This window comes from Petromyzon marinus, unplaced genomic scaffold (genome assembly GCF_048934315.1).
Source record: "Petromyzon marinus isolate PM22_M1 ecotype Great Lakes invasive population unplaced genomic scaffold, UKy_Petmar_22M1.pri1.0 PM_G_Scaffold_98, whole genome shotgun sequence".
Lineage (NCBI taxonomy): Eukaryota > Metazoa > Chordata > Hyperoartia > Petromyzontiformes > Petromyzontidae > Petromyzon > Petromyzon marinus.
The window spans coordinates 402,530-409,850 of NW_027423055.1; positions in this window are offsets into that span (position 1 = coordinate 402,530).

Below are 7,321 nucleotides of genomic sequence, written 5' to 3' on the forward strand. Positions count from 1 at the left end.
AAGATGCAAAAAAGAAGCGTCAACACACTTCCTGCAATAAGCAAGGTAATAAGAACTTAAGAAAAGTGACGAGGGGTATTTTATGTTTATATTTGGTGTTTGCAGTTTCTCCCCGTGGTCCGGATTTCCCTCCGCATTTTTGAAACATGCATTTGGAATATTTGGCTGCTATAAATGTCCACCACACACAACATAAGCACACTTCGCTGAGCTATAATGTGTGGCCAGGTTGCTCGCTTCTGACAAAAATATCTGCCTGTGTGTAGCTCAGTGGGGCCTTTCCTGGTGAAATGAAAAATAGTTCGGAGTTTAGTTTTTAGTTTGTTTCAAAGTCGAGCAGTGGGAGGAAAGAAGGAGAGAAAGAGAGGACTGCAAAAATGGGCTGACTGTGAATTGTGGGGCTCAACATAAAAAATCGTGTTCATGGTGACAGAACGTCTCGAGAGCGTGTGACCAATTTTCTCGGAATGCACCAGGTCATCAAAACACTCAGAAGCTAAGCAGGTTTGAGCCCGGCTAGTGCATGGATGAGTAACCACCGTGTACAAGAGGGCTGTGGTAGGAGAAGGCAGTACAGGAAAGTTAATTGTTGTAGCGTTCTTCTACGCTCCCACTTAATACGCACCTCCATTCTCACCAACCCGCACTGACCGGCGCGATGAAATGTGTTCAAATAACGCACACGGACCACTCGGCATGGGGAGGCATTCATCCCGCAGTTGATCGACGTAAAAGAACAGCGGATTAACATGATGGGGGCAGAGAGAGAGAGAGAGAAGTTGGTGTTGGAAAAAATGTTTCAGAGTAAAGCCAGAAGTGAGCACCACAGTGTGTTGAGGAGCACACTACCTGCCACTGCTGACGTAAACATTCCATTTCTAACCACAGCGGGACCGCCAAGTCCATTAGAGAGATTGCTGAGATTTGCTTTCATAGACGTTCTTCAGCTCCTCAAACGTGACTAAAACAACGGTCTCTTAGAGATGATGCGCTGATTCATGTTGAATTATTAACCTCACGATGCATCATCGTGTGTACGTGCACATGTAAGAATAATATTTGTTCTGGTGAAATCGTATACATATGTTGCATGTCATGGGATCGTGTAACCCTCGCAGCAGCCACTAGTGGCCGATACATTCACCGCAATTTTATATATAAAAGAAGAATGGATTATTTAATCAATTCGCGACCCTGAATTGTGACAATTCATTGAAATTGCCTGGTGAGTTGGGATGGGGGCAGAGGGGGGGGGGTTACACCACGGAATAAATGTTTGCTTTCTAACCTTAGGCCTTCACCCAGCAGTGGATCAATCATAGCTGCTGATGACGGTGTAGTAAATGTGGCTTTGGGAAGTACGACAAGGACTCAACAGTACTGTAGTGCTTGTGCTGTGTAAGACATTACATTCATAATCATTGTAAACATCCTGCATGTGTGTTCCGTGTATACATGGTACTGTGTTTGCGCGCACACATCGTGTACGTGGCGACATGGATACTGTGGAATATTGAGGAGAGTTGTAAATAAAGCGGTGTTCGAAGAAATACAAAAGTTGTCCGAGTGAAATCGAACATTACATATCTACCCGATCCAAATTCACATTGGTCCGGTGGATCTTTGCACCGCTTACCATATATATGCGTAAACATATACAAAGCATTTACAAAAAAATATTGAAGGTGCAATTCACGCACGCGTAAATATGCACATGGAAATAAAATGGTCCGCACCTAGAGAATGAAATGTTTCTTGCCAAAATAATCCTGCGGACCCACCCGAAGTGAGACCTGGCCTGGAGGGCCCTGGATGCGCCGAATGGAGCTCTCCTGCGCGTCTCACTTCCAATTGGATAAATTCTCGCTCCAAAGGTTTCATTGACTTGCGACGGACGCCTTTTAAGGGACGTACGAAAGGCGTGCCCGTTGTGTAGATCAGGAAGCCGATTCACTGGAGGAGCGGCGCTTGACGTCACCTTGCGGGTGCCCCTTTCTCTGACGCGGGGCCACGCGCCACGCGTTGCCGTGACGTCGATAACACAAACGGTGTGAAATAAGGGAAAACAACAGCAAAGGTGGCAAGCAAACTAAACGTTCTGATATTATTTTAATGTGACCATCACTAAGGGATTCGTGTACGACGGTGTTTCACCTTACTAGTTGGCTGTGTCGGGTGGTAGTGGGTTTAACGACACATTTTAATATTTACGCGATCTAAACCACACACCTCTGTTATGGATGAACTGCTTCGTTTTGCAAGTCGTCAGACTGGACGAAACGTTTGCGTTTCGTCCAGTCTGACAGGGTGACTGTAGCTGTGACACACAGCTACAGTAACCCTGTGTGACACACAGCTACAGTCAACCTGTGTGACACACAGCTACAGTCACCCTGTGTGACACACAGCTACAGTCACGTGACACACAGCTACAGTCACCCTGTGTGACACACAGCTACAGTCACATGACACACAGCTACAGTCACCCTGTGTCACACTGCTACAGTCACCCTGTGTGACACAGCTATAGTCACCTTGTGTGTGACACACAGTTAGTCACCCTGTGTGTCACACTGCTACAGTCACCCTATGTGAATTGTCTTGCAATTAACGTCAAGCTGCAAACGTTTCGTCCACTCTGATGACTTGCAAAACGATGCAGTTCATCCATAACAGAGGTGTGTGGGTTAGATCGCGTAAATATCTAAATGTGTCGTTAAACCCGCCACCACCCGACACAGCAAACTAGTAAGGTAAAACACCGTCGTACACGAATCCTTTAGTGATGGTCACATTAAAATAATATCAGAACGTTTATTTTGTTTGCCACCTTTGCTGTTGTTTTCCATTATTTCACGCCGTTTGTGTTATCGACGTCACGGCAACACGTGGCATGTGGCCCCGCGTCAGAGAAAGGGGCACCCGCAAGGCGGCGTCAAGCGCCGCTCCCCCAGTGAATCGGCTTCCTGATCTACACAACGGGGCACGCCTTTCGTACGTCCCATAAAAGGCGTCCGTCACAAGGCAATGATACCTTTGGAGCAAGAATTCATCAAAATGAAGTGAGACGCACAGGAGAGCTCCATTCAGCGCATCCAGGGAGCCCACGGTGGGCCCTCCAGCCCAGGTCTCACTTCGGGTGGGTCCGCAGGATTATTTTGGCAAGAAACATTTTATTCTCTAGGTGCGGACCATTTTATTTACATGTGTAAATTTACGCGTGTAGGGTGCGAAAGAAGATTCAATGTAACATGGGGGACTCACAGACGACCCATAGACTCATAGATTCACCCATAAACTCACAACAGACACCCACACACAACAGACACCCACACACAACAGACACCCACACACAACAGACACCCACACACAACAGACACCCACACACAACAGACACCCATGGGTGAGTCTATGAGTCTACGGGTCGTCTGTGAGTCCCCAATGTCACGTCGAAACTTCTTTCGCACCCTAAAGCCGAGTGTGCGGTGCAACATCGGGGAAGTGATGGGGATTCGCCTCCCCGTGGAGAGGCAACAGGCGGAGTCCACGCCTCGTTGCCATGTCGTCATCTCCTGGCGAGCCAGGGGGGGTCGCGTGGCTCATCGTCGATTGACGCCCACGGTGAAGGGAGTTGGCGCAGCATCATTTGTGGGGGCGGACGCCCACCTCCCCACTCCCAGTGAGCAGGCAGGGCGCAACGTCCACCCCCTCAACTCCCCCGTCCTCCTCCTCGTTGGCCACCTCTCGCCGGGCCCCCGCCGATCGAGTGATCCCCCCCCCCCGCACCAGCTCCGAGGGACATCTCTACACGGCCGGCTCACCGCCGCCGGCGTTCTCCCGCGCACGCTGAGCGCTAAACAAAGAAATCGGCTGCTGCTGTGTCAGTAACACGCGCGCACCTCCTGGGATTAAGGCCTAATCCGCGTGCCCGCAATGCTAACTGAAAATAACTGGCGGCTGTATGAATATGTAGTGGAGTAGGAAGGTGTGTAGTGCAAACAGCGTGATTACATGATAACACAGTCAGTACGGGTTATGTTGGGTCAGCCTGTCGCGAAGGCAAATACAGTGCAGGTTATGTTAGGGCAATTAAGCTGCGAGAGCCAAGGACGGCTGTGATTGTCTGGAGCTGTTGTTAAGGCTAGAGTGGCGCCTAAAGGTCTGGGTGAGAAACAGGTGCGAACGACTCGGAGCGTCGTTGGGGCACGGACTAATTAATTGGGGAGTAATCAGAGCGGGGATAAATTGGGGAGTCGGGAATTTGAGCGAGGTTGTTGAAGATGGAGAGCTTGGAGTCAGCAGCGGGGAATTGAAGGGTGGAGAACTTGGCGACAGAGTTTGAGGGACAGAGTTGGAGAGACAGAGTTGGAGCCGGAGCTTGGAAACAGCGTAGCAATAGCAAAGCTGAAGAGAAGTAGCCAGCAGTGGAGAGAGCGTAGCGATAGCGGAGCTGAACAGAGACGAAGCAGTTAGCAGTGGAGAGAGCATAGTGACGGTGATAGCGGTGTATAGAGACAAATCAGTTTGCAGTGGAGAGAGCATCGTGACGGTGATAGCGGAGAGCAGAGGCAAAGTAGTTAGCAGTGGAGAGAGCATCGTGACGGTGATAGCGGAGAGCGGAGACGAAGAAGTTAGCGGTGGAATAAGCGCAGTAATCGTGGGGAGTGGAGAGACAAAGGTGGCGAGCGAGCCGTGGCGACATGGCTACTGTGAAATATGGAGGACATGTGGAGAGTTGTAAATAAAGCGGTGTTCGAAGAAAGACAAAAGTTGTCCGAGTGAAATCGAACACTACAAATATGCACACCCCCCCCCACCCCCCACCGTGGATAAGCCTTAATCCGCTGTGCACAGGTGCTAATGCAAGCGGGAAAGGAACGGCTGGGACCAGGCTATGGGGAACGCCTCACCGTTAACGTGAATGCTACTGTGCGAACGCGCTGCGTTAGGCGCGCTGTGCAACAACACGCACGCAAGCACGGCCGCTCCGTGTGCTGCAGTACACGGAGTGCCTCACGCGCACCGCGCTCAAATCACTCGCACGGCGCTGCAGACGTGCGTCTCACACACGACGCGAAACCCTCGCGTAAACCGTAGCAGGTCGTAGAGATGGCGATCTACGCACACGGCGGTGGAGTGGATTTAGCGCACCCCGAACCCCACCTTAATCACTCACGCTGCGCTGCAGACGCGCGTCTTCTACACACACACACCGCGCGATACCCCGTGTAACCAGTGGCGGTCGTATAGACGGTAATAGATGTGTAGTGATGGTTGCATCACTACTGCGTACACACGCACACGTGTGACGTCACTATGCGGGGGAGCGTCACTACCACGCCGGTCTACACACACACATGACGTCATCCCGGCTGGAGACGGGAATGACGTTAGGGCCGGTTCTGGACTCGGGAGGCCACGAGGGTGGTGTGAGGTCGTGGCCCTCTCTGTGACCCCAGCTGGACACGTGACTGGACCCCAGTGGGGGCCGGGGGCCTAGAGGGCACCTCGGGGGGCATGTGGGGGGGGGGGGCTTCGAGAGGGTTCTCGAAGGGAGGCGTGGCCGGGGCGGAGCCTGGGCACGCCGAGGCCCATATAAGCAGCCTCCTCACGAGGTTCGAGGCTGCCCGTATCAAGAATGAAGATGCATCGTGAAGACGCCAAGAAGAGATCCGTGTGTAGGTCCCAGCCGGCGGACTCCAGGATAGCGGTAGACGTGTAAGTCCCGCCAAGACAGGAGGCTGTACCTCCCTAGGGTATCTGAGAAGTGTGTGTTAGCTAGAGTAAGTTGGTGGTCACCACCCTATGCGTAATGTAAGAGCTAACTGTTGTGTTCATTAATAAATAAGTGTTGCCTCCCAGGAAGTTGTGTGTGCACCTAATTCGAATCCACTACAGATGCGCACCTCACACACCAACCCCGGGCCGACACACTGCAGCCCCGCGCTCGCTCTCTCACGCACCCCGGCCCCGCACGCAGTCGCTCCACTCAAAAATAACAGACACCACGCCGAAGTTCGCCCACACGCGCACACAGAAATCGCACCGCACCGATCTTCTGAACTGAAGTTTATTAATGACGCGTCTAAAGAAAACCCTGTGCGGCCCAGTAGTAAATATTCCACGAGCAGCGTGTAGCCTATCCCTATTCAATCCCTGGGTGTACCCCCCACACTCTACTTCTCAACTCGCAGATGCACTCACGGTGTCGCACGGAAGCTGCGGGAGTTGGAGGGACGATGATCCAAGAGGTCTCCGCCTGGGGTCGAGTCGTAGCGGCGCTCGCCAGCGTCCCTCGGACGCCGGGAGCGGGAGTCAGACTGGGGTGGCTGGATGGCTGGAGAACCACCTGAACGTTTTTTCACCTCCCTCCCTTTGACGCCCTGGGAATCCGAAGATCCAGGGTCACGTGGTGTTATCCTGCGCAGACCAATCGAGCGCCTACATTTCGATTTTAAACCGATGTTCCCGCCCTTACCTGGAGCGTGACTTTCCGTTGAGCCTTGACCCATTGTCTACGCACCCCTCCTCCCCACCCCCTCCTCCCCACCCGGTCCTCCCCACCCCGCGGCGTGGCTAGGAACTTCCCTCCCACCTCCACGTCTGCGCTGCCAGCGGAGTGTTCTGCCCTCGAGGCCCCATCTCCCGTGTTGCGTGCGCTTCATTGCGGCCAGCCTGTAAAGCACTATGCGCCCCTGCGACTTTTTAAAGCTGATTTTAGGGGGGGCCGCCGTGTAATCCGGCCTGGGGGGGGGGGGGTCAGCCAATCTCCTGGCAACGGGAAACCGGGGGACATCCCTGCTAGGAGCCCTTCGGATGAAAGCCCGTGGGCCAGGCACCCCCCTTCGAGACCCTACGTGAGTGTGTGTGTGTGTTTAGTGGGAGTGTGCGTATGTTCGTGTGGAGGGGTGCGAGGGGATGGTGGCGCCGGCGGAGTTGCTCCGTTGCTGTGGCACCACAGTATCTATGGAATCGATAGTCATATCTATTGACTATAGTATTATCAGCTGACTATAGCAGTGTCTGCTTACTCTATAACAGTATTTAATTACTCTAAAGTAGCATCTACTCTGCAGCAGTATCTACCGACTCAACAGTAGTATATACCGACTCTATTGCAGTTAACTTCTTACTCAGAGTACCGTGGTGAGGCCTAGTCTCATGCAGAGCCCCTGGCCTCGCCTAGATTGCCCAGCCGGCCGAGGTGGCACCTTGGCAGGCTGGGGCTGGGCTGCCACACCACGCTGCATAACATACCAAGTACAGATTAAATTTTCAAAATCGGCCCTCAAGCTGGAACAGATGCCTCAATTTATTGAAA